The following is a 27,294-nucleotide window of genomic DNA, read 5'->3' as shown; positions in this document are numbered from 1 at the left end:
AGGCAACACCAGAAACAGACCTCCTCCCTATCTTCTGCCCTCCTGATGTCCAACCACAGTGTTCCTCCCGCTCCCTTCCCTGACACTATCCAGGCACTGACGCTGTAGCCCGTATAGGGGAGCATTATGGCAACAAACAGAGGGGTAGTTTCCATTTCTCCATTTTGTTTTCAAAGCTGGAGGATCATGTCTCACCTACCAGCTCAGAGAGGTGTCTAAACACACCTCCCCCTCCAGCTTTCCAAGCGCAAGCTGCATATTTAAAGGAACTCTGGATGGCCCGGATTCTGGGGCCCTGCGTGGTCTCATAGCCCTTCGGCTTTTATTCCAAAGGGGACCTCTCAAGCCACCTGAGGGTGGGGGTGTCACCCCACACTGTTCAGCTGGAGAAGAGCTTGAGGGAACAAGTCAGGCACAGGGCAAGGAGAGGATTTTTTAAATAGTTAATACATTCACATGGTTCAAAATTGAAAAGGTACAAAAGGGTTTACTCTCCCTGGTCCACAAAAAGTTCCACTCTCCCTGGAGGCAACAGATGTTAGGTTTCGTGTCTACACAAGCAAATATCTTGGAACTCTCCTTCTTCCTCCTCTTTTATAACATGAACAGTAGCACATTATAAACACTCTGTGCATGTTTTCCACTTAGCCATATATCTTGGAAATGGTTCCATATCAGTTAGAGAGTAACCTTCCTAATTCTTTTTTTTATAGATGACTAGGACAGTATTTGACTATCTGGAAGTACCAAAAATATTTAACAAATCCCCCTTTGATGAGCATGTAGGTTATTCTTTCATAGCTCAAACAATGCTATGATGTATATATGTCTTTGTCCCCATAGACAAGTATAACAGCAAGTTAAATTCCTAAAAATGGAATCACAGGGTCAGATGAAACGCGCATTTCTAACTTTGAGAGATGTTTCTAAAATGCCCCCCAAAGTTGTTGTGCCAATTTACCCTCTGACCAGCAATATACAAAGTGCCTGTTTTTCCAGAACCTCATCAGCAGTTTATCAATCTCTTTGATGTTTGCTAATTGAGAGGTAAATAAGTATGGCATTGTAGTTTGCACTTTACATATTAAAGAATTCATCCTTTTACTCAGGGGTATGTATTAAACCCCTGAGTCCTAGAGGAATGAAGAGCCTCCATGCAACCAGGTGGGCACTTTCCCTGAAATCTGATGGGGTCACAAACGTCTCTTGGACCAACAACAGTTTTTAGTCACAATGGCTGTGGATTTTCAGCTACCATGTGTGTGTCTGTTCTTCATGGGAGGAGAGCAGCCCTGTGGAAGGAGCGGGGACTTTGGGACAGAGAGACCTGGGTTCCGAGCACAGCTCTGCCACTGACTAGCTTTATGATCTTAGCAAATTATTTAACCTCTCCCAAGCTCAGTCTCCTCCCATGAAATATGGGGATAATAATACTGATTTTGCAAAGCCTGTGTCTGGCACATAGAAGGTACTTAATAAATGGTAGCAGCTTTCATTAGTGTTAATAGTATCAGGCCAGATTCTAAACCTCGAGGCATTTTTCACAATCAACAAGACCTGGAACCACCACCCAGGGTCAAATGGCTCTTTTGTTAAGTGGCCACCCAGAGGATTCCCAACTCCTCCTCTGACCCACCCCGGCCTCCCTCCAAAGTTAGCAGGAGATATCCCTGAGATCCCACCCTGGGCCTCTGGGTGAGGGGTGGGCTGCTCCTGTGCCAGGCTCCCCTGTGGCCAGATGATGTCTGCAGTCAGACTGAGGCGCTCTCTGGACTAAGCAGAGCTCATTTCCAATTATAGATGGGCAAGCTAGAGACAAAGCAGAGATCTTGGAAAAACACGAGGAACTTGCTCTCATCAGCACCAGAGACCATCTTGCCTTTCCTGAGTACCATTTTTGATGCGATCACTCAATGCAGATTTCTCGTTCTGGCAGGAAGGCCAGTGATGCCCACGACTAGGGCTTCTATCTGTGAATGTGACCCCCCACCTCTACTTCAAAAGACTCCAGGGGCTTTCCCATTCACACGCGGGCCTGCCCCATTTCATCCCCCTGGATGGTAGAAATTAGAGCAATGCTCCTTATGTGAGTGGGGCACTATGAGGAGGGCGCTGCGGCTGATTTCCCTAAGGCCAAGGCTGAACCCCGGGGAGCCACATTTCAGTTCCTCCCTGGGTGCCAGCATGCCCGCCCCATCTCTATATGCTGGTGTAGAGCCTCTGAGGCACGGGAGTGGAAGCTTCGGAGAGAGGTCTGAGAAATTACCGCTGCTTTCACGGAATGTGCCTCAGCTCTTTCTTGCCCTTGGTCCACCTCTGTCAGTTTGAAGGAAAGGGGCAGGACCTGAATGTACTTCCAAGTACTTCACTGGCACAAAAAGGAAGCTGCCTTTTCCCCAGAAGACTCCCAATCCCCGCGACTCTCAGGCAAAGTGAGCGTGTGGGATCTGCAGTCCCCCATCATTGTTTCTCTCTCACACGGTACAAAGCGTGGGTCTGGCTCAGACACTGCAGGGCCCAGGAGGGTACAGAGATGGACTGCGGAGACGTTAAGCCCTGCCATTTCCACTGCTGCCTCCTTCGAATCGGACCCCTCGCCCTGCCGGCGGGAACTTCTCTTCCTCCCAACCCTGGTCCTCCAGCCAGGCCGCGAGTGTAGTCCGTCGGGCTGGGCGTGAGTCCGCGGCGGAGCAGACAGGAAAGGACGGGAGAAAGTGCCGCAACCGACTGCAGGCCCCGTCTGCGGGTAGGGTACCTGCCCCCGCAAGACCCTGCCCGCCACGTCAAACTTGCAAGGAAGAGCAAACTTCCAGGGCCCCACAATTCCACCGAGAGAAAAGGAATGCCCGAGTTTGACAAAAAGACACGGGTGGTGGACGTAGCCCAAGGGCACGGACAGGCTAGATCCCCAGTCCTGCCCTCCCTGGCTGCCATCCGAGGCGCAGAGAACCGAGGAAGCCACCCCGCAGGAGGAGCGCCGCGCCGGGCACTCCACCCGCCCCACCCCAGGCGGACTCGGGGTGAAGGCGGTGCAAGCGGCAGAAAGCGGGGCTCATCCGCTCACCCCCTGGTCTTTAGACTTGGGCCAAACCCTCCTCCCGGCCGCCGAGCGGAAGCTTCGGTGTGGCCGGCGCCTGGAGCCAGGCCCGCCGCGCCCGCCCGCCCGCGCACGGCCCCGCGGGATGGGGGAGCGGGACCCCGGCCCTGGGGCCTCCGGAGGAAGCGCCCAGTGGCCCGGGCGAGAGTCCGGTTTCCCCGTCCCCTAGGCAGGCGGTCGGCCCCCGGCTGTCCTGGACCCGCACGCACTGGCGGAGATGCAGACCCCGCCGCCAACGCACCTCTGCCCTCTCGATTTTGGAAAACTTCAGGCAAATCACCAGCAACCCGAGCCCCGGGGGCAAGGCTGGCCCAGAGCGCGCGCTCGGCCGAACCCGGACCCCCAACGGACCGCGGCGCAAGAGCCCGGCCCCGCCCGCCTGCCCCGCGCCCGCCGCCCGCTCCCCGCGGCCCCAGCGCCCCGCGCACTCACGCGCCCGGGAGAGCCCGCGGAGCGCGCAGCGTCGCCGGCCCCGGCCGCCGCATGGTCCCGGGGTGGTCCGGGCGCCGCGGAGCTGCTCGGCTAGGCCGGGCTGAGGCGAGCGAAAGGGGCCAGGGACTCCGCGAGGCCGCTCCGAGGCGGGACAGGGCGACCCGCGGCCTGGCCACGAGGGCGGAGACGCCCAGCCCCCAGCCCCCGGCACGGCCAAGCCCCTCGGAGCGAACGGCTACCGGTGCGGAGCATGGTTCCAGCCTGCCACCGCCAAGCCGGCGGGGACGGTGAGAGGCGGCCCGGAGCGCGCTTACCAGGGTGTCGAGGCGCCCTCGAAAGTACGCGCCGGCCAGGCACATCCACGCGCCGAGCGCGGCGACCCGCGGGGGTCCTCGGCACTCCCGTGCCCCGCCCCCTTCCTTCTCTTTCTTCCTTCGGGGGAACCTCGGCGCGGAGCAGCGCCCTAAGCTGTTCCCGCGGCTGAGCAGCTCCGCTCCGGCGATGCCTCCCGCGTTCGGATCCCACGGGGTCTGCGCGCGTCCTTCCGGGTGCCCGGGGCTGGGGAGGGCCACGTGAGGCTCCTCTGCCCGCCCCGGGGCTCCGAGTACTGGCCCTGCACGAAGCCGAGAACCTCATCGCCCTTCCAGGTGGCCGGGGCTGGGGGCAGGTACCGAACGACCTGATTGGCGCTGGCCCCAGTCCTGGAAGAATCCCCCACCAGGGAGGCAGCTTGCACGAGGGCGAAGGGAAGGGATGGAATAGAGCAGGTTGGTGCCTTCCAAAGAGCCTTCCCCTTAGCTCCACTGCCTTTTTGCCTGGGAAATGTAAACTCAGCAGTCGGGCGCCCTAGGACCGCCTGGTGCCGGCGACTTTGCGTGCTACACATCGGGTCCAGCACGGAAAATCCTGAGAGAACGAGACTCTTAAGGACCAGGGTGTGTCTCTGTCCACTGGACTTTGCTTTGAGAGCCGCCTGAAAGGCTCATCTGTTTTCCTGTTTCTGATCCCTGGAAGTCCAGTGACACCTGATGTCCCCAGAGTTGAGGGGTACCCCGTCCTTGTGGCAGGGCAATCAGTGTGTAATCAGAGTTGTGATGGCGAGATCTGTCAGGAAAGGGCAGGAAAGGAGAAGCAATGTCCTCTCCCGTCCCCCAACGCGAGGAGAAAACGTTAACGGGGCTCTTGATTTCTTGTCTAAAATCATCCTCTTTTAATGTTTTAAAACTCTGAGTTGCTTATGTTGCTGTACCTGGAACAGTAAGTTCTGACATCAGTCAGTCTGCTTGGAGAACATGATGAATGAGATGAAAAGTGTCACTTTTGGGCACTTTCAAAGCATCTCAATATGGAACTTTTACCTGTTCTGGTCTGTTCATCTTTGCCCCAACCCTGCTCTCCAGTCTTGGTTGGACTGAAGACGGGGGTGGGGGGGGGGAGGAGGCGGGGATGGGGTCACCCAGGTTAACGCTCGCGGAGGGAGCGTTCTCCCCGAGTCAAAGCCTCTGGAGGACTCTAGTCAATGGGGAATAATGCAGCCACCGGAAAAATGAAAATAAAAAACCTTTGTCCTTGAGCCCAGGTCCAACTTGTAAAGTTGGGGAGTAAGAAATTTAGCTCTTGGAGCAACCTTTATTATTCCTAAAGCACTATTTTTTTTTAAAAAAAATCCAACCATCCAAAGGCAAGCTACCCGTCTAATCATCCCAGAAGGTTTACGGTTGCTTCAACACTCCACTTTTTTCCTCTCCCTCATCACAGGTTTTAAATTTTGACCTCAGATTTTCATGTGCTGCCTTTTCTCACACAGTCAAACCTCACGCCTACATCCGTCCCTCATCTCATTTCCTCTTGAAGGCAAACAGTGAAATATGATGAGACGTGTCACTTTGTTATAAACAATTACACACAGAAAAGTGAAGACAGAACAAGTGCAGCCTAACAAATCATCATAAACCCAAGCTGTGTAATCACTACCCAGGTCATTGACATCACCCCAGGGCCCCCCATCCCCCATTCCCTTCATCAGCTCTTCCCTTCCCCCTAGAGCAACAGCTGTCCTGACTTTATGGTAAGTACTTCCTTGTATATCTTTACCGTTTTATCAGCTTGTTTTGCATTTCTAAACACTATAGTTTAGTTTTGCTTGTTTTTGAACTTTCTATAAATGGGATAATACAACATGATGTTTTGGTGTATGTTTCTGGCCTCTTCTTTCGCTTGGTTGTGTCTGTGAGGTCACCCATTCTTGTTGCATGCAGTCTTAGTTGGGGCTATTACAAACAATACTGCTAATAACATTTTTGGTAATATGTCGTGGTGTGCAAGTGCAAACTTTTCTTTAGGGTGTATACTTTGGAGTGGAATTGCTGGGCTCTAAGATAGGCTTATATTTAACTTATTAGATATTGCCAAATTGTTTTCCACAGTGGTCGTAAAATTTACAGTCTCACCAGAGACGTTTGCTTGTTCCAGTTGCTCCACATCCTTGCCAAAACATAATATTGCTAGATTTCATAATTTTTGTCAATCTGGTGGATGTGTAATGGTATCAAAATTGTGATCTTCATTTCATATCTCTAATTACTAATAAGGTTGTGCACTTTTATATGTGTTTATAGCCTATTTGACCTTTCTGTTTTGTGAAGTGTCTGTTCAAATCTTTACCCATTTTTCCATTGAGTTGTCTGACTTTTTCTGGTTAATTCACAAAAGCTTTTCGTATATTCTGGCTATATGCCTTTATCAGTTATAGATGGCAAGTATCTTCTCCTACTCATTAATCTTGATCTTTTGATCAAAAATAATTTTTTAAATCAGAATGTTCATTTTTAGATGTTTGTAGATTCACATACAGTTGTAAGAAATAATGCAGAGAGATTTCAGTACCCTTTACCCAGTTTCCCCCATTGTTGACATCTTGCAAAAACTGTAGTACAGCATCACAACCAGGATATTGACATTGACACAGTCAGGATACAGAACATTTCCATCACCACAAAAATCCCTCATATTTCCCTTTCGTAGCCACACCTACTTCTCTTAACCCCCAGAAACCACTTGTCTATTTACTATTTCTAAAATTGTGTGATTTCAAGAATGTTATAGAAGTGAAATCATGCAGTTTGTAACCTTTTGGATTTTTTTTCCACTCAGCATAATTCTCTGGCAATTTGTCCAGATTTATTTCTTGGGGAGTATGGATGTACCATGGCTCGTGTAACCATTCATTCACCCATTGTAAGACATCTGGATTTTGGGTTTTTTTCTTCCAGTTTTGAGCTACTATGAATAAAGCTGCTATAAACATTCGTGTACAGGTTTTTATGTGAACGTAAGTTTTCATGTGGCTGGGATGAATGTCCAGGAGTGCAATTGCTGGCTCATGCGGTGGTTGTGTGCTTAGTTCTTTAAGAGACTGTCAACCTGTTTTCCAGAATGGCTGTGCCATTTTGCATTCCCACTAGCAATGTATGAGTGACCCAGTTTCTCCATATCCTTGCCAGTGTTTGATGTTGTCAATATTTTTAAAATTTTAGCCATTTTGGTAGGTGTGTAGTGTTATCTCATTGTGGTTTTAATGCCCATTCCCCTATTTGCTAATTTGGCATCTGTATTCTCATCTATATGTTCTCTTTGGGGAAATATCTGTTTGTGTCTTTTGGTCATTTTCTAATCGGATTGTTTGTTTTTATGTTTTTTTATTTTATTTTATTTTTTTGTCTTTTTTTTTTTTTGAGGAAGATTAGCCCTGAGCTAACATCTGCTGCCAATCCTCCTCTTTTTGCAGAGGAAGACTGGCCCTGAGCTAATATCCATGCCCATCTTCCTCTACTTTACATGTGGGACACCTGCCACAGCATGGCTCGACAAGTGGTGCATAGGTCCACATCCAGGATCCAAACTGGCAAACCCCGGGCCATGGAAGTGGAATGTGTGAACTTAACCACTGCGCCACCAGGCTAGCCCTTGTTGTTGTTGTTTTTGCCTAAGGATGTCCAATTACGCTAGCACCGTTTGTTGAAAAGCTATTTGTCCTCCCTTGAATTGTCTCTGCACCGTTGTCAGGAATCTATTGGGCATATTTGTGTGGGTCTATTTCTGGGTTCTCTATTCTGTTCCAGTGAGCTGTCTATTCCTCCACCAGTACCACACCGTCTTGATTACTGTAGCTATATGACGAATCTTGAACTTGGGAAGACTGGCCCTGCCTATGTTATTCCTTCTATTCAAGATTGTTTTAGGTCTTCTAGTTCCTTTGCCTTTTCTTTTAAATTTTAGAATAAGCTCTAGATCTAGAAAGAAACTTGCTGGTATTTTGATGGGAAAGTGTTCAGTCTTTCATCACTAAGTATAAATTAGCTGTAGGTATCAGTTTGACAAATTTTCCTTCTATTCCTCTATTTGTGAAAGTTTTTGTTATAGATGGATATTGAATTTTGGTGAATGTTTTATATCAGGTTATATAATCATGTGATTTTTTTTTTTTCCTTTTTAGCCCGTTAATATGGTGGATTACATTAATCTTTGAAAATTGAACCAGACTTCAATCCCTGGAATAAAGCCCACGTGGTCATGTATGTATGTAACTCTTTCTATGTATTGCTAAATTCTATTTGGCATTATTTTGTTAAGCATTTTTGCATCACTATTCATGAGAGATATTGGTCTGTAGTGTTCTTTCTTTGTACTGTCTTTGCCTGTTTTTCGTGTGGGGGTAATACTAGCTTCATAAAATAAATTAGGAAGTGTTCCTTCCTCTTCTGTTTTCTGGAAGAGACTATGTAGATTGGATGTTAAGTCGTCTCTAAATGCTGGCTAGAATTCTCTGGTGAAACCATCTGGGCCTGGAGATTTCTTTTGTGGAAGTTTTTAAATTCCAAATTTAATTTCCTTACTAGTTACAGAGCTATTAAAATTGTCTATTTCAGACTGAGTGAGATGTGGGAGTTTGTATTCTTCAAAGAATTGACATTTCATCTAAGCTGTCAAATTTTTATGAGTAGAATGTTCATTGTATTCCCTTGGTATCCTTTTGATGTCTACAGGGCGTGCAGTGACTACCCATTTCATTCCTGAAACACGGGGAATTTGTGTTGTCTCTCTGTTTTCCTTTGTCAGTCTTAGCTAAAGGTTTGTTAATTTTATTGATCTTTTCAAGGAAAACAGCCCTTCGTTTATTGACTTCTCTATTCTTTTTTCAATTTGTTGATTTCTGCTCTTGTCTTAATTATATCCTTCCTTCTTCTTGTTTTAGGTTTAGTTTGCCCTTTTTTCCCTGCATTCTTGAGGTAGAAGCTTAGATTATTGATTTGAGACTTCCTTCTTTTCTAATGTATGCATTTAGTTCTATAAATTTCCCTCCCAGCACTGCTTTAGCAGGGTCCCACAAATTTTGATATGTTGTATTTTCATTCACTTCAATATATTTTTTTTATTTCCCCTAAGACTTCCTCTTTGATCAGTGGGTTATTTAGAAGTGTGTTGTTTGGTTTCCACGTGTTTGGAGATTTCTTGTTTTCTTTCTGTTAATAATTTCTACTTTGATTCCCTTGTAGTCAGCCTTCTTTGTTCCACCTTTCCTGCCCTGGTTAGAACCTCCACCGGAATTTCCTCCAGCAGTGGAAGGAGCAGACATCCTCGTCTTAGTCTTAATATTAGATCTTAGATGGAAAGCATTCGGTCTTTCACCATTAAGTATAATGTTAGCTGTGGGTTTTTCATAGATGTCTTTTTTCAGGTTGAGGAAGATCCCTTCTATTCCTAGTTTGTTGAATGTTTTTCTAATAAAAGGGTGTTGGGTTTTGTCAAATACTTTCTGCATCTATTGATGTGATCCAGTGGTTTGGGCTTTTATTCTGTTTAAATGGTGTGTTATATTCATTGATTTTTTAACATTAAAACAATTTGCTTTCCTAGGCTAAATTTCACTTGGTCCTGGTGTATAATCCTTTGTATATATTGCTGGATTTGGTTTGCTAATATTTTGTTGAGGAGTTTTGCATCTATATTCATAAGGGATATTTGCTAGTAGTTTTCTTGTATGTCTTTGTCTGATTTTGGTACTAGGGTAATACTGGTCTTATAGGATGAATTGGGACATGTTCCCTCCTCTTCTATTGTTTGGAGGAGTTTGTGAAGGATTGGTGTTAATTCATCTTTAAACGGTATCATTCATCAGCTGTCTGGGTCTGGGCTTTTCTTTGTGAGTAGTTTTTAAATTACCAATTCAATCTCTTCACTTGCTGCAGGTGTATTCAACATTTTCTGTTTCTTCTCAAGTCAGTTTCAATAGTTTGCATCTTTCTAGGAATTTATCCGTCTCATCTAGATTATCTAATTTGTTGGCACACAATTGTTTATAGTCTTCCTTTATCATCCTTTTCATTTCTGTAAGGTTGGTAGTGATTACCTCGTTTTCATTCTTGAGCTTAGTAATTTGAATCTTCTCTCTCTTTTTCTTGACCAATCTAGCTAAAGGTTTGTTAATTTTGTTCATCTTTTCCAAGAAGCAGTTGTGGTTTTATTGATTCTCTATTGTTTTTCTATTTTCTATTGCACTTATTTCCACCCCTAATCTCTATTATTTCCTTCTTTCTTCTTGCTTTGGGTTTAGTTTGCTCTTTTTACTATTTCCCTAAGGTGGAAGTTGAAGTAATTGATTTGCTATCTTTCTTCTTTTTTAATATGGATGTTTACAGGTATAACTTTCTTCCTCAGCACTGCTTTTGCTGCATTCTATAAGTTTTGGTGTGTTGTGTTTTCATTTTCATTTATCTCAAATACTCTAATTTTCCATTATTTATTCCTTGATCCATTGGTTATTTGGGAGTATGTTGTTTAATTTCTTCATTTTTGTGGATTTCTCAAATTTATTCCTATTATCTAATTTTATTCTATAATGGTTCAATAACATGCTTTCTTTCATGTCAAACTTTTAGAATTTATTGAAGTAGACTTTATGGCCTAATATATGGTCTATCCTAGAGAATGTTCCATGTGCACTAGAGAAGAATGCTGTTGGGTGGAGTGTTCTGTAGATGTATGTCTAGAAGTTTTATAGTGTTGTTCAAGTCATCTGTATTCTTGTTGATCTTCTGTCTAATTGTTCTATCCATTATTGGAAGTAGGATATTAAACTTTTTCTGATGAATTGTCTATTTCTCCCTTCAATTCTATCACCTTTGGCTTCATGTATTTTTGAGCTATCATGTCACTTTCACATATGAATATGCAAGCAAGATTTTTAAAGTTTCACCGTTAAGTTTGATATTTGCTGAAGGTTTTTTGTAGATACTCTTTACCACAGAAGGGAACTTCCTCTCATTCTGGTATTCATGACATTTTGCAATATGACTTTGTTCTCCCAGAAAAGGTGGGGTTTCTTTCTTCTCTCCCTTCACTCTGGCTGCTCTTGGGACTTACCAACACAATATGGTGGAATATGGTGCAAATAACATTGTATGAGTTCCAAAGCCTAAGCCTCAAGAGGCCTTGCAACTTCTGCTCTTGTCTTTTTGAAGCCCTGAGACCACTATGATGTAAAGAAACCCAGGATGAAGGACCATGTGGAGAAACAGCATTACTTTTGCCATATGATATTCATTAGAAATTAGTCGCTAAATCCAGCCCACAGCCAAGTACAAGTGCTGCCCCACTTCCCATTCACCCTCTCCTAAGTATAGCTCATTTGGGATCCCAATCCAAGACAGGGGCGAGGGAGTGTGTGGCAGTTAGCAGCATGCATACCTTTGGTGAACCATGGACTCCAACTTTTGACCTCTAACCAGGATTACCAAATGGCCCCTAGTGGCCTCAAATGTAAGGCTCATGTCTTTGGATTTCTGTCCTCTCTCGGGGCTTAAAGCTAATAATTCCTGATTAACTTGTTAGCTCTTTGATGCTTTTAAGAAGATTTTAAACATATTTAGTTTAAAAAATAAACCTTTAGCCAATCAATTAGTTATCTTCAGCTTAACCTTCAGGAAGATGGGTCTGAATTACTTAATTGACATTATCAGAAGCAGAAGTTCTCCAGTTGCATGTGTGGATGTGTTGTTCTTGTTTTAATCTGGAAGAACTTCTTTTGGGTGAAAACTGCCTTTTTGCTAAAGACATATAGGATCACATCAAGGAAAATAGTGACTGCCATATCCCTTGCCCTCTTAGGTGCATTCTAGTAAAGTAAATTATAAAATCAATAATATTTTTCTATTGACTTTCACTATAAAATCAAAGGACCATTCAAACAGGGGCACATCTCTTAATAGCAGTGAGACTAAACTCAGATCTCCCTCCAGCCTCCTAGATTGGCCAGTGGACGCATCGCCTCCTCCATTATCCGAGGGGGCTGTTCCTCTTTTCAAAGAGTTTTGGTGTTGTCAGTATAATTGGGAAAAAATTTTCTTTTTTATCTATAGACAAGTTCTTCTGGTGGAAGCTTCCTGAGATATCGAAAAGAAGTGTTAGTTTAATTTCTTCCATATGGCCAATACTGCCATCAGACATTCAAGCCATGTATCAAATCAGAGCTAAGATTTAAGTTTTTCTATTTAAAAGCGTCAAGTACTGTTTAATCAGTGATTAAGACCACAGATTTCTCTAGAGATGGATCAGATCATATAGCCTAGCTCAGTGGTTTTCTCTTATACAGGTTACAATCCCTTATCCACAATTTGAAATTCAAAAATCTATAAAAGTCAGTTTAGAAAAGACTTCATTTGAGTACAAAACCTGAGCTAAGCTGATCTAATTTGGTGGCAAAACTTAGGCTATAGTGAGGGTATTTAAAATCTTTATTTATCTCGCTTGGCGCCAATATTTATTCATTTTGGTGCAAAAACACAAAAACATTGATGTGTTTGCTATTCCAGTCTTTATCAGGGATGTATTATGCTAAGAGACGGGAAATGCACCAAATTGCCTTTCTAAATTTAGGGGGGAAATTGATTTTCAAAAACTGTTCTCCATGAGGCAGGAAGAAGACTTTCTTTCTTTTTTTGAAGAGAGAGTCAGGGATATTTATTTTATTTTTTAAAGATTGGCACCTGGGCTAACAACTGTTGCCAATCTTTTTTTTTTTTCTGCTTTATCTCCCCAAACCCCCCCTGTACACAGTTGTATATCTAGTTGTGGGATGTGGGACACAGCCCCAACGTGGCGTGACAAGCAGTGCCATGTCCGCGCCCAGGATCCGAACCCTGGGCCGCCGCAGTGGAGCGCGCAAACTTAACCACTCGGCCACGGAGCCAGCCCCAGAAGACTTTCTGTTTCTCCTTGGATGTAAGAACAAGATGGAGGAGAGGAGGCCAGTGGACACAGGCATATGGCAGAAGACTTTTCGCTTTATCCTGTCACCCCTTCCTGTGACCTTCCTCTCCCAAATCTTCAGCAAAGTTCCTAAACTAACAATACGCATTTTTGTGAGTGGATTCGTGGGGGTGTGGGTACAAGTGAAGAGGTTTGGCTTTGCACCTGCTTTGATGTGAGTCAGAAAAGAGGCAGCACAGGTGGATATATGAGCACAGAGGCAGAGAGAAAAGTGAGAAAGTGCGGCTGAGAACTCCCAGAAATTAGGGGGGGGTGGGGGTGGGGTGGTCTTTTCTCACAAGGCCTTGGCATTGGGATTCTGGTAGGGTGTAATCAATTATCTAAGGAAAAGGGGCGTGCTACCTCTATGAAGGTCTGAATTTCATCTTGCATTTAAATGTATTCAGCTCTGCATTTTCTCCTGTCTCCCTGTCCTGGTCTCCGTCATACAAGTGAAGCATCTATCCTCTCTTAAGGATAGTCATTTCTTGGGAATCAGGAATTATCGAATTGCATTTCAAATAATCACACTGCAAAAACAAATAGTATAGTCAATAGTCAAATGATTAAGAGCATGAAACTTTTAATCAAACGAATTGGGTTTGAATCCTTTCACAGCCAGAGTAAACCTTGGGAAAATTACTTAATCTTTCCTAGCCTTAGTTTCTCAGCTGCAAATTGGGAGATAAATACTCCCTACCTCTTCAGGTTGCACCTAGGGAGATTGCGTGGCCCAGTGCCTTAGGCACAGTTAGTGTGCAATAAATGATAGCTTTAAAAAATGCTGAGAGTTTCCAGGCTCCCTGACTCCTCTCCATGTGCTTCATGTTCACATCACCATCACACATCCCTTTTTACTTTCACACTTTAGCCAGCCTTTCTGAGCAGGTCTCCGTCCACCTCCTCTCCTCCGGCTCCTCTCACCTGCCCTCGTGGCCAGGACTGACTGATGCACGAGACTAAACAACCACTTTACAGCCAGTGCAGCTACTTTCAAGACTGAATGTGGTCAGTCTCTTCTCTTGGAGGCTACAAATATTATTCATTAAAACAATGTGCTGAAAAGTATTATAACTATACTGAAGTACTTTCTCATGATTGAGTTAAGGTAATTGGTACAGCAAACTGAGGGTAAAAAGGTGTTTGTGGCTCAATGGGGACATAGTACCAGTGCCCACACCCTAAAAGCTACATTCAGCAACAAAAAGATTTAGGGATCTATGTGTCCATATAAAGCAAAGTTGACATCCAATTTCCATTTTGGCATGGGCCACCAGAAGATATTTAGGGATGAATTGGTTCTTGAATAAAAATTCACGAAAGAGCTATGGGGTAATTCAGTAAATGAGTATGGAGCCATCTCTTATTCAGATTTGTAACCTCTGTAAGTGGTTTCTGCAACTGCTGTAAAATCTTAAATCAAAGGAGAATGATTTAAAGAAACAGAATTAGTTTGCCTTTGGTCTGTTTTCAGCCGCCTAAAACATTGGCAAGATATTAACATATTTATCTTTTTTAACACAATTATGTATTTAGCAATTCATTCATATGGTTGGAAGCTTCTTTGGGTACGTGAAAGCTGGGAGTATTAGCTAATGTTACACATGGGGATAGAGTATATAAGTGATTTACTCAAGATTATGCAAAAGATCTGAATAGATCTAGGAGCTCATTGTTGCACTACAGTCTCTCTTTGCCATCAAGGATGTGATATTTGAGCCAGCTCTGGTGTTCTAGTGGTTAAGATTTGGCGCTCTCACTGCCACGGCCCCAGGTTTGTTTTCCTGGTCATGTAACCACTGATAAGTTGTCATTCTATGGTGGCAGCTCACAGAGAGAACTAACTAACATCTAAGATACACAACCATGTGCTGAAGCTTTAAAAAAAGAGTGGGTGGGGGGAATGTGATATTTGTCTTGTTCCTGATCTTAGAGGAAAAGCTTTCAGCTTTTCACTATTGAGTATGATGTTAGCAGTGGGTTTGTCATATATGGGCTTTATTATGTTGAGGTACCTTCTTTTTATACCTAATTTGTTGAGAGTTTTTATAATGAAAGAATGCTGATTTTGTCAGGTGATTTCTGTTGAGATGATCGTAGGATTTTTATCTTTTATTTTATTAATGTGGTGTGTCACATTTCTTGACTCACATATGTTGAACCATCCTCGCATCCCAGGGATAAATCCAACTTGATCACAGTGCGTGATGCTTTTCTGTTCAATTCTGCTTACTAGTATTTTGTTGAGGATTTTGGCGTCTATGTTCCTTAGGGATATTGGCCTGTAATTTTCTTTTCTTGTAGTGTCCTTGTCTGGCTTTGGTATCAGAGTAGAACTGTCCTCAGGAACAAGACAAGGATGCCCACTCTCACCACTTCTATTCAACATAGTACCGGAAGTCCTAGCTACAGCATTTAGACAAGAAAAAGAGATAAATGCATCCAAATTGGGAAGGGAGAAGTAAAATTGTTTCCATTTGCAGATGACATGATCTGATATATAGAAAACCCTAAAGACTTCACCAAAAAACTGTTAGAATAAACAAATTCAGTAGAGTTTCAGGATACAAAATCAGCATACAAAAAAATCAGTTGTATTTCTATACACTGACAACAAACTATCAGAAAGAAAACAATCCTATTTACAATAGCATCAAAAAGAATAAAACACTTGGGAGTAAATTTAACCATAAAAATGAAAGACCTGTATGCTGAAAACTATAAGACACTGATGAAAGAAACTGAAGATGGCACAAATAAATGGAAAGATATTCTGTGCTCATGGATTAGAGGAATTAATATTATTATAAATATCCATACTACCTAAAGTGATCTACATATTTAATGCAATCCCTATCAAAATTCTAGTGGTATTTTCCACAGAAATAGAAAAAAAAAACCCACTAAAATTTGTATGGAACCACAAAAACCCCTGAATAGCTAAAGCAATCTTAAAAAAGAAGAACAAAGCTGGAGGCATCATATTTCCTGATTTCAGCTATATTACCAAGCTATAGTAATCAAAACAGTAGGTTTTGGCATAAAAAGCACAGATCATTGGAAGAGAATTTAGAGCCCAGAAATAAACCCATGCATATACAGTCAGCTAATCTTTGACACAGGCTCCAAGAGCACACAATAGGGGGAAAGGATAGTTTCTTTAATAAATGGCTTTGGGAAAACTGTATATCTATATGCAAAAGAATGAAACTGGACCTCTATCTTACACTATTCACAAAAATTAACTTCAAATGAATTAAAGACTTAAATGTAAGTCCTGAAACAATAAGACTCCTAGAATGAAACACATAGGGAAAAACTCGTGGACATCGGTCTTGGCAGTGATTTATTGGCTATGTTACCAAAAGCACAAGCAACAAAAGCAAAAATAAAAAGCTACATGAAACTAAAACGTTTCTGCACAGAAAGGAAACAATCAACAAAATGAAAAGGCAACCTATAGAAGGGAGAATATGTTTACAAACCGTATGTCTAATAAGGAGTTAATATCCAAAATATAAAAAGAACTCATACAACTCAATAGCAAAAAGACAAATAATCCAATTAAAAGTGGGCAAAGGACCTGAATAGACATTTTTCCAAAGAAGACATACAAATGGACAATGGGTACATGAAAAGGTGCTCAGCTTCAGGAATCATCAGGGAAATACAAATCAAAACAACAATTAAATATCATCTCACACTGTTGGGATGGCTTTTATCAAAAGGCAAGAGATAACAAACGTTGGTGAGGATGTGGAGAAAAGGAAACCCTTGTGCACTGTTGGTGGGAATGTAAATTGGTACAGCCATTGTGGAAAACAGTATAGAGGTTCCTCAAAAAATTAAAAATAGAACTACCATAGGATCCAACAATTCCAGTTCTGGGTGTATATCCAGAGGAAATGAAATAAGTGTCTCAAAGAGTATCTACACTCCCATGTTCATTGCAACATTATGCACAATAGCCAAGCTATGGAAGCAACCTAAGTGTCCATCGACAGATGAATGGATAGAGAAGATAAGGTATATATTTATCTCTAATGGAATATTATTCAGCCATGAGAAAGAAGGAAATCCTACCATTTGTGACAACATGGATGGGCCTTCAAGTCATTATGCTAAGTAAAATAAGTCAGAGAAAGACAAATACTGAATGATATCACTTGTATGTGGAATCTAAAAAAGCTGAACTCAGAAACAGAGAGTGGAATAGTGTTACCAGGGGCTGAAGGGTCGGGGAAATGGGGAGATGTTGATCAAATAGAAACTTACAGTTATAAGATGAATAAGTTCTGGGGATCTGATATACAGTATGGTGACAAGTTAATAATACTGTATTGTATACTTGAAATTTTGCTAAGGAAGTAGACCTTAAACGTTCTCACTACACACACACACAAAGGTGACTGTGTGAGGTGGTGGATATGTTAATTAACCTGATTGTGGTAATCATTTCACAAAGTGTATGTCAATCAAATCATCACGTTGTAGACTTTAAAATATGTACAATTTTATTTGTCAATTATACCTCAATAAAGCTGGAGAGAAATAAAGGACAGCAACATCACAACAACAACAGCAAAAGGATGTAATGTTTGCTCTAAAAAGACTTTATACAGCATATTAGTAAGCAGGTGAATGGGCACAGGGAGAAGAATGGTGTTCTAGGAACCGGCAAGCTGCGTGAAGACACAAGGGGATCATTCTATACACCACAGTGTGGACAATGCTTAGTTTTGCTGGCATGGCCCAAGTCTAGAGCATTTTTTATTCAGCCCAAAGCGGGCCCCATAAGTCAGTATTTTCTTCTTATATCAGAAGTTATAGTTAAAAATCTACCATATAAATTTACTTATTGTCTCATATTTCATGTCTTGTAGAGCAAACTGCCCTATTTCCTCTGGAAATTTCTTTGAGATTGCTCTCATACCGTTACCGTGGTTGTCTAGAGAAGAACCCTAAATCTTCGTACTTGGTTCGGTATTGCTCTCAGGGGCTCTCGCATCAGAAATGATTTGCTCATTGTCATTGGACGTGTACTGCTACTCGAGTCCCTCCTTCGCTATTTCACATCTAAGTTCACATTTGTAGCTTTTCACGGCATATTACCTCATAAATCTATATCCCTTTTCTCTTCCCAGGCCATTCTGTCCGAACCTGTCTCAAGTCTCCTATACTAAACGTACACGGCATTCTGACGGCTTTCCCTAATGGGAGTCAGCGCCTGCAAGTGGGGTGGGGGTGGGGGGCGGGTAAATGCCCTCGTGTGATACGGGAGGCGACTGGGCTGTAAGGATGGTGAGTAAGGGCCCTTCGCAATACCAACCTGTCTTTCTTCTTGATTACCAGTCTCAAGCGCTGTCCTCATTTCAGCGGGCTGATGGGAGGCCAGGCCCCAAAGGTAGAGGCTGATGCTCAAATCTCCTAATGGAGCTTGACAGCGGGAGGATTAAAAGCGCAAGTGCAGCACCCAGAAAGCAGCGCAGGGAAGCGCACGCCTCCTCTCGGTGCCCCTTCGCCTGCCGCTGGCTCTTTCTTTTAGAGAGCTGAACCATAAAGATAAATCTTTTCATAGAAACAGAGGTTTAAAAAAAAAAGAGAGCGATGAAAGGGCTTGGGAGAGAGGGAAAAGAGGACAGGAGTAAACAGTGCTGTGAGGTTTCCAGGGCCCAGGAGCTGGGATTGTCTGTAGAACAAATTCCTTTTGGGAAACGGAGATATCAGTGTGCAAAGGACAAACGACAGTTGCAGTAATGCCACTATGCTAGCCAGATTCAGTTGTAAAACCAGGCCAAGTTTCAAGGCTACTGACTTATTCTCTCAGGGCAAGTGACAATTGCTATAGGCAAGGGAGCGGCTTCTCAGAGTGCAGCAGCCTGGTGACTTTCCCTCCCCTGACAACCTCGGCAGCGTACCTCGTGGGTACTACTTTTCTGTACTACGTCTCTACTTTTGTTGCCTTGTCCTGTCATTGAACTATTTGACCTGGGTATCTCTTGCCTCCCCAGTGAAACTCTGAGATCCGTGGGGGTAAAGCAATGCATGAAAACTAGTTCAAAAATATTTACAGAGGGTCTATATTACATACCCAGCTGAAGAGAATTCAAAGAAGTTTAAGGGAACTCACAATTATAATTGGAAAAATAAGATCCATGCACATGAAACAACTGCATATCAGTGCAAGGCAATGATTGATTGAAGTCACAAATACATATAGAATGAATAGACACCAAATTGCTTTGAAAAAGGAGACCATGCTAGAAAGACTACAAAAGAGGGCTTTAAGAAGCAACAGCTCCAAGAGGAGAAGCTTCAGGATGCTGCCATTCAGCTGGCAGGAGGAGAATCAGAAGGCTCCATTCGGACTCTGTCACCCTGAAGGTGAGAAGGAATGTTCTTCTCTTGCCAGAACACTAGCTATGCAGCTGGGTACAAATAGATATATTTACTAGGAATCTAGGATTAACTGATTCTTTAAGAGGACTTACATGCTGCACATATGCCCAAGTTTTGGAACAAATGTGGATCTACTGCTTGGGACGTGAGATGGTGCCTTGAGGCCCGGGACTACAGTAACTCAAGGATTAGCACCACGAACCCTCTCTCCCTTCTGCTAGGGTAGTTTACCTTGGTTCTAAGTTATCCAAGTTGCTTTATCTTTTTATCCCTGTGGCTTATCTTTGGCCATTTAAGTGATTATAAATAAATAATGACAACTGGGGAAATATGTCTATTTGGCAGACATTTAGCAAACAAAAAAACAGAACAAACAAACCAGAAACATGCCAACACCACCCCTCCCAAATTACGACGGGAAAATATGGAAATGCCAGAGAACCTGTGTGGAGACAAGGAATTCACTGGGTGCTCTCACATCTGTACTATGATCAAGCTGAAGGTGGGACAGAGCAGCAGCGAGAAAAAGGACAAAGATCACTTACTGCCTGGAGTTCGGTCCCTGGCAGCACCCTCCAAAGCAGAGAGCTGTCATCTAATCTCATCCTGCCAACACCAAATGCACTCCGACAGGCCATTACAACACAAAGCCCTTCCGTTTACAGTTCCTGGAAAAGTAACTTTCATCTGTAGTGGCCAGAGATTCAATCATTCATAACTCTGGGTGATTCTCTGAGTCACTGTACATTCCCAGGACTCAAAAAAGATGATCATAGGTTGAAAACGTTTTTAGGGAAAAAATGAACTTTGAATAGACATAGAAAAGACTAGGGATAGGAAATATCATAGTAAGAATAGCTTGGTGCCCGCTCTGTGCCAAGCCCCGGGCTCGGCACTTTAAATACGCAATTTCATATAACCTGGGCAACAACATTCCAGCTACTGTCCCATTTCTCTGCCCACTCATGGCAAATCTCTAGAATGAGCTGTCTAACGTTGTCTCCACTGTCTCATTTCCCACTCATTCTTCTACCCATTAGAATCAAGGTCCTGTCTCTACCCTCCACTGTCAAGGTCACCAACCCTCTTCACATTGGGATATCTAGTAGACATGTCGCTATGTCCTACCCCCTACCTAAACTTTTGGCAGCATTTGACAGAGCTGACCTTGTTCTCCTTGAGAACCTCAAAGGCTGGTCCTTCTCAGGCTATTTTATTTTTCTTGTAGGATCTATCAGTATCCAGAGTTATTCTATTTCCTACACTAGAATGTAAGCTCGTTGAGGACAGCGACTCTGTTTTGTTTGCTGCTCTAATTGCCCCTGGGATAAGAAACTGGAAGATTAAGGGAAATGGATGGGAGGGAAACTTTTCTATGGAGACCCTTTTAAATCTTTTAAGTTTTGTACGGTGGGTATGTTATTAACTATAAAATAATAATTGCACAAAATTTCCCAAACATTGGGTTTTACAGTATGGGAAGTTAAAGAATCTTGAGAAATCATTCATTCCTCTCCCCTATCTGTTACAAGACCACACTGAACTGCCCAACATATTGTTTTAGAGCAAGAGGAATGGAAACACATGGGAAGTGATATTTTTTTTAAATGTCACCTCTTTTTTTGTTGCTGGGAAAGATTTGCCCCGAGCTAACATCTGTTGCCAAACTTCCTCTTTTATTTTCCTCCCCAAAACTCCAGTGCGTGGTTGTATGTCCTAGTTGTAAGTCTTTCTTGTTCTTCTATGTGAGCCACCACCACAGCATGGCAACTGACAGATGGGTGGTGTGGTTTTGTGACCGGGAAATGAACCCAGGCCACCAAAGCAGTGAGAGCGCTGAACTTTAACCACTAGGCCCTCAGAGCTGGCTCAGAAAGTGATTTTTGTAGGTCACTTTGATAGTTAATTTTGGTTTTCTTGCCATTTCACTCAAACCCAGATGTATTAGCAGTTGTTTTATTAGACATTGTAGGTATCCATTCATCAATCTGAGAACATGTTATACTTGGGAAGACTGGCATTTTTCATCAACAGTATAGTCCTGGGAAAATGTGTAGTGGGATTTCTTGATGTTGATTGTCCTTGGAAACTGGGAGCCAGTTCAGGTTTTATTAAACCTGGCCCTGGTTTCTGGCCACAGATGCAAACTTCTCATCTGTAATTAAGCAGCTGATAACTTTGCAGGGAAGAAGGGTGATTCGTGAGCCCAAGATAGATTCAAGATGGTATGTGCCCCTCTCTCTGCCAAAGTGTCAGACGTGACCTCTGTAGGTCTGGACCAAATGGTGCGAGTCATCGCTGAGGTAAGAGGATCGTAAATCATGGAAACAGATTGAGGCCCTCCGCAGGGTTCTTGTCATGAGTCATTCTTCTTTTTCTGGGAACCACTATGTTTGGGACAACCCTTGAGAGTTCGTGTTCTGATACTTGCCAAGACTGAGGTTGTGAGCAACAGATTTACATACATAATGTCATTCAGCGATGAAGGATATTTCCAAGTTTCACTAGAATTCATATTTACTTTTAGATTAACTAGTATTAATCCTTACCTAAATTCTTTTAATCCCAAAAGTACTCCAAGTATTATTACAAAAGCTACTATTCCAAATTCCAAAGCTGCTATTAAGGAAAGCTATTCATTCTTAAAGATTTAGGGGCTCAGACATAAGCTGATATAATCAAAGAAGGGAAAATAAATTACATTTATTAATTTCCTCTTACATGCCTGACACAGTCGAGATGTTGGCATGAATTTGGGGAAAGAAGTGTCAGTGACCAATATCCTTTGTAAGTATTCTTCATGAAACGTGGGGTGGACAGCAATTGCTCTTAGGAGAGAATCCTCAGCATAGAACCAAAATGACTTACAAGAAGAGGCATCTGGACTTCTTGATTCTGATTTCTAATGTTGTCCTCTGGGCAGTCCTAAGCATCTAAGCCTGGAATATATAAAATCCTAGGTTCGGTCTGATCCACACTTTAGGGATAGGATGTGCATGGGGCATGGAAACATTCATGGTCCCACCCCAGACCCACTAAATCAGAAAACTTAAAAGTGAGTCTGTTGACTGTGTAGTCTAAAAGCTCCACACGTAATTCTGATCCACGTCTCTGATTGTGATCCATCACTGGACAGCGCCATCTTTCCCCTAAGCTGCCTCTGGAGTCTATGAGGTCAACAGCTCCCTGCTAGATCAGACAGAGGCTTTTGCTCCTATCAAAAGGCTGTTTTTATTAATTTTTTCCTCAGATATAATCCATATGCCATAAAATTCACCCTTTTAAAGTCTACAACTCTGGGGGTTTTAGTTTATTCATAAAGTTATGAAACCATTGCCATTATCTACAATAACATTTTCATCACCCCCAAAAGAAATTCCATACCTATTAGCAGTTACTTCCTGTTCTCCTCTCCCCACTAGCCATTGTCAATCACTAATCTACTTTCTGTCTCTATGGATTTGCCTATTCTAGAAATTTCGTATAAGTGGAATCATACAATATGTGGCTTTTACCATAATGTTTTCAAGGTTCATCTATTTTGTAGCATGAATCATTATTCCATTCTCTTTTATGACTGAATAATATTCCATTGTATGATATACCACATTTTGTTTATCCATTGATCAGTTGTCATGAAATGGTTAGGTGGTTTCTACTTTTTTGGCTATTATGAATAATGCTTCTATAAACATTCATGTACAAGTTTTTGTAAGCACTAACTTTTCATTTCTCCTTGGGTAAATAGCTAGGAGTGGAATTGCTAGGTCATGTGGTAATTCTGTGCTTAGCTATACTGTTTTTGAAAGCAGCTCCCACATTTTATATTCTCACCAGCAATGTATGAGTGTTCCAATTTCTCTACATCCTCACCATCACTTGTTATTATCTGTCTTGTATAGTTATAGCCATAGTGACTGTGAGGTATTACATTGTGGTTTTGCTTTGCTTTTCCCTGATGGCTAATGATGTTTAGCACCATTTAATGTGCTTACTGGCTATTTGTTTATCTTCTTTGGAGAAACGTCTGTGCAGATCCTTTGCCCATTTTCTTTTTAAAGATTTTATTTTTTTCCTTTTTCTACCCCAAAACCCCCGGTACATAGTTGCATATTCTTAGTTGTGGGTCCTTCTAGTTGTGGCATGTGGGATGCTGCCTCAGCATGGCTCCATGAGCAGTGCCATGTCCACGCCCAGGATTTGAACCGACGAAACACTGGGCCGCCTGCAGCGGAGTGCACGAACTTAACCACTTGGCCACGGGGCCGGCCCCACCTTTGCCCATTTTTTAATTGAGCCTTTTGTCTTTTTATTATTGAGTCGTACGAGTACTTTATATATTCTAGATACAAGTGCCGTATCATATATATATTTGCAAAAGTTCTCTCCCATTCTCTGTGCTCCCATTTTCACTTTCTTGATGTGTCCTTTGAAGTGCAAAAGTTATTAATTTTGATGAAATCTAATTTATCTATTTGTTTCTTTTGTTGCCTATGTTTTTGGTGTCATACCCAAGAAATCATTGCTAAGTCCAAGATCACTAAGATTTACGCCTATATTTTCTTTTAAGAGTTTTATACTTTCAGCTCTTAAATTAGGTCTTTAATCCATTTTGAGTTAATTTTGTGTATGATGTGAGGTAGGATTCAACTTCATTCTTTTTCTTGTGGCCATCCATTTGTCCTGGCACCATTTGTTGAAAAGATGATCCTTTTACCCATGAATCATCTTGGTGCCCTTGTCAAAAATCAATGCCATAAATGTATGCATTTATTTCTGGACTATAAATTCTATTCCATTGATCTATGTATCTATCCTTGTGCAAGTGTCACACAGTTTTGATTACTGTAGCTTCATAGTAAGTTTTGAAATCTGAAAGTGTGACTCCTTCAGCTCTGTACTTGTTTTTTTGCCCAAGGCTGTCTTGGCTATTCTGAGTCCCTTGTACTTATATATGAATTTTAGGATCAGCTTGTCAATTTCTACAAAAAGCCAGCTGGGATTTTGATAAGGATTGCATTGATCAATTTAGGAGTATTGACATCTTGACAATATTGTTTCCCAATCCATGAACATAGAAAGTCTTTTCATTTATTTAGGTCTTCTTTAATTTCTTTCAGCAAAATTTTGTAGTTTTTTAGCGTACAGGTCCTGGACTTCTGCTAAATTTGTTCCTAAGTGTTTTATTCTTTTTGATACTACTGTAACTGGAACTGCTTTCCTAATTTCATTTTCAGATTGTTCATTACTAATGTATAGGAATACAATTGATTTTTGCATATGGATCTTGTATCCTGAAACCTTGCTGAATTTGTTTCTTAGCTTTAATAAGTTTCATGTGTGTGTGTTTATTAGGATTTTCGTTTCTACAAGATCACGTTATCTGCAAATAGAGATTTATTTTCTCCTTTCAAATCTGAATGCTTTTTGTTTCTTTTAGTCATCTGATTGTCCTGCCTAGAACCTCTAGTATAATATTGAACAGAAGTGGCATGAGGCCACATCCTTGTCTTGTTCCTGGTCTTATGAGGAAAGCTTTCAGTCTTTCACCATTAAGTACCATGTTACCACTGGGTTTTTCATCAATGCCCTTTACCAGTTGAGGAATTTCTCTTCTCTTTCTAGTTTGCTGAGTGTTTTAATAATGAAATGGTGTTGGATTTAGTCGAATGCTTTTTCTGCATCTATTGAGATGATCGTGCGGTTTCCTTATATATTTTTAAGCTATTGTCTTAGCGGTTGCCATAGGGATTACAACTAACATCTTAATTTATAACAATATACTTCAGATTCATACAAACTTTCAATTCAATTTCAGTAGTGTGATGATTCATTCTATGTGTCAGCTTGATTGGACCATGGGATGTCCAGATATTTGGTCAAACATTATTCTGGGTGTTTCTGTGAGGATGTTTTTAGATGAGATTAACAATGAAATTGGTAGACCAAGTCAAGCAGATTGCCTTCTCTGATGTGGGTGGGTCTCATTCAATCAGTTGAAGCCCTGAATAGAACAAAAAGAATGACCTTTCCCCAAGTAAGAGAATTCCTCTTGCCTGACTCCTTCAAACTGTGATGTCGGCTTTCTCTTGCCTTCAGACTTCAGCTGAAACATTGGCTCTTCCTGAGTCTCGAGCCTGCTGGCCCCAGCCGTGAACTGCACTGTCAGCTCTCCTGGGTCTCCAGCTCACTGACCAACCCTGCAGATCTTGGGATTCGTCAGCCTCCATAATCACATGAGCCAATTCCTTATAATATATATATATATTTAAAAGATATATATATATATAGTTTCTGATTATATATATATATATATATATATATATATATATATATATCCTATTCATTCTGTGTCTCTGGAGAAGCCTGACTAATACAAATAGTATACAAAAACCCTGCTCCTATATTGCTCTGCTTCCCCTCTCTTTGTGCTACTATTTTCGTACAAACTACATCTTTGTACATTATATGCCCCTCAACACAGATTTATAATTATTACTTTATACATTTGTCTTTTAAGTCAGATAGCAGAAAAAGAGTTACAAAAACTGTCTTTTAGAGCCAGGCCTGATGGCCTTGTGGTTAAAGTTAGGCGCTCTCACCACTTCAATGGCCTGGGTTCATCTCCCAGTCATGGAACCACACCACCCGTCTATCAGTTGCCATGTGTGGTGGTGGCGCACATGGAAGAACTAGAAGGACTTACAACTAGGACATACAGCCACGCAGTGGGGCTTTGGGGAGAAAAAAAAAAGAGGAAGATTGGCAACAGATGTTGGCTCAGGGTGAATCTTTCAAAAAAAAAACAAAACAAAATTGTCTTTTATATTTACCTATGTAGTTACCTTTACTGGTACTTATTTCTTTATGTGGATTTGAGTTACTGTATAGTGTCCTTTCATTTTAGCCTGAAGGACTCACTTTCTTATTGCTTTATTTTATTTTACTTTTTTGCTAAGGAAGATTCCCACTGAGCTAACATCCGTTGCCAATCTTCCTCTTTTTTTTCTTTTTTATGTGAGTCTCCACCACAGCATGGCCACTAACAAATGAGTGGCATAGGCCTCTGAACCCAGGCCGCCAAAGCAGAGCCTGATGAACAAACCACTAGGCCATGGGGGCTGGCCACTTTATTCTTTCTTATAGAGAAATTCTGCTAATGATAAAATTCTCTCAGTTTTTATTTATTTTGGAATGTCATAGTTTCTCACTCGTTTTTTTGAGGGATATTTTTGCTGGATACAGAATTCGTGGTGGACAGTCTTCTTTCAGCACTTTGAATGTATCATTCCACTGTCTTCTGGCCTCGATGGTTTCTGATGATAAATCAGCTGTTAATCTCTTTGGGGATTACTTGTGTGCAATGAATCACTTCTCTCTTGCTGCTTTCAATATTCTTTGTCTTTGGATAGATGGATTATGATGTGTCTAGGTGTGGATGTGAGTTTTTTCTACTTGGAGTCCATTTGGCTTTTGGTTTTCATCAAATTTGGGAAGATTTTGGCCATTATTTCAACAAATATTCTTTCTGCTCCTTTCCTTCTGAGACTCCCACTATGCATATATTGGTACACTTGGTAGAATCCCACAGATCTCTGAGACTCTGTTCATTTTTCCTTATTCTGCTCCTAATAATGGATAACTTCAATTGGATTATTTTTGAATTTGCTGATTCTTCCTCTACTTAAATGTACTGGTGAGCCCCTGTAGTGAATTTTTCATTTCAGTTATTTTACTTTTCACCTTCAGAATTTCTATTTGGTTCTTTTTCTTTTAACTTCTATTTCTTTATTAATATTCTTTATTTCACAAGGCATCATTCTCATATGTCCCTTTACCTCTTTGAACATATTTTAAACAGCTGATTTAAAGTCTTTGACTAGTAGGTGAATATCTAGGCTTCCTCAGGGGCAGTTTCTATTGAATGCTTTTTTTTCCTGTATGTAGACTATACTTTCTTATTTCCTTGCATGTCTTGTGATTTTTGTTGAAAATGGAACGTTTTAAGTAATATAATGAGCAACTCTGGAAATCAGATTCTCCCTCCTCCCCAGGGTTTG

At 41.9% G+C, this 27,294-nt stretch overlaps 1 protein-coding gene and 1 long non-coding RNA gene across 3 annotated transcripts in view; one reads left to right on the top strand and one right to left on the bottom strand.

Annotated features, from left to right (window-relative positions):
• Positions 1 to 4,271, bottom strand: part of FAM163A (family with sequence similarity 163 member A) — a 72,271-nt gene extending 68,000 nt beyond the window's left edge. The window contains exon 1 of the mRNA XM_014739686.3: positions 3,844 to 4,271. The gene's annotated coding sequence lies outside the window, so the exon portion shown is untranslated. The remainder of the gene's footprint in view (positions 1 to 3,843) is intronic.
• LOC102151016 (uncharacterized) overlaps positions 4,139 to 27,294 on the top strand; it is a 39,282-nt gene continuing 16,126 nt past the window's right edge. Inside the window, exons 1-2 of one of the 2 annotated variants that reach the window (XR_011439035.1) lie at positions 4,139 to 4,296; positions 8,025 to 8,103. This is a non-coding gene — a long non-coding RNA (uncharacterized lncRNA). Of the gene's footprint in view, positions 4,297 to 5,019; positions 5,598 to 8,024; positions 8,104 to 27,294 lie in introns of those variants that run through there. The other variant, XR_290245.4, reaches the window with a different exon arrangement.

The sequence above is a fragment of the Equus caballus genome, chromosome 5, assembly GCF_041296265.1.
Source record: "Equus caballus isolate H_3958 breed thoroughbred chromosome 5, TB-T2T, whole genome shotgun sequence".
NCBI lineage: Eukaryota > Metazoa > Chordata > Mammalia > Perissodactyla > Equidae > Equus > Equus caballus.
Note: the sequence above shows the minus strand (reverse complement) of the source record. Positions and strands in the feature narration are given on the sequence as shown.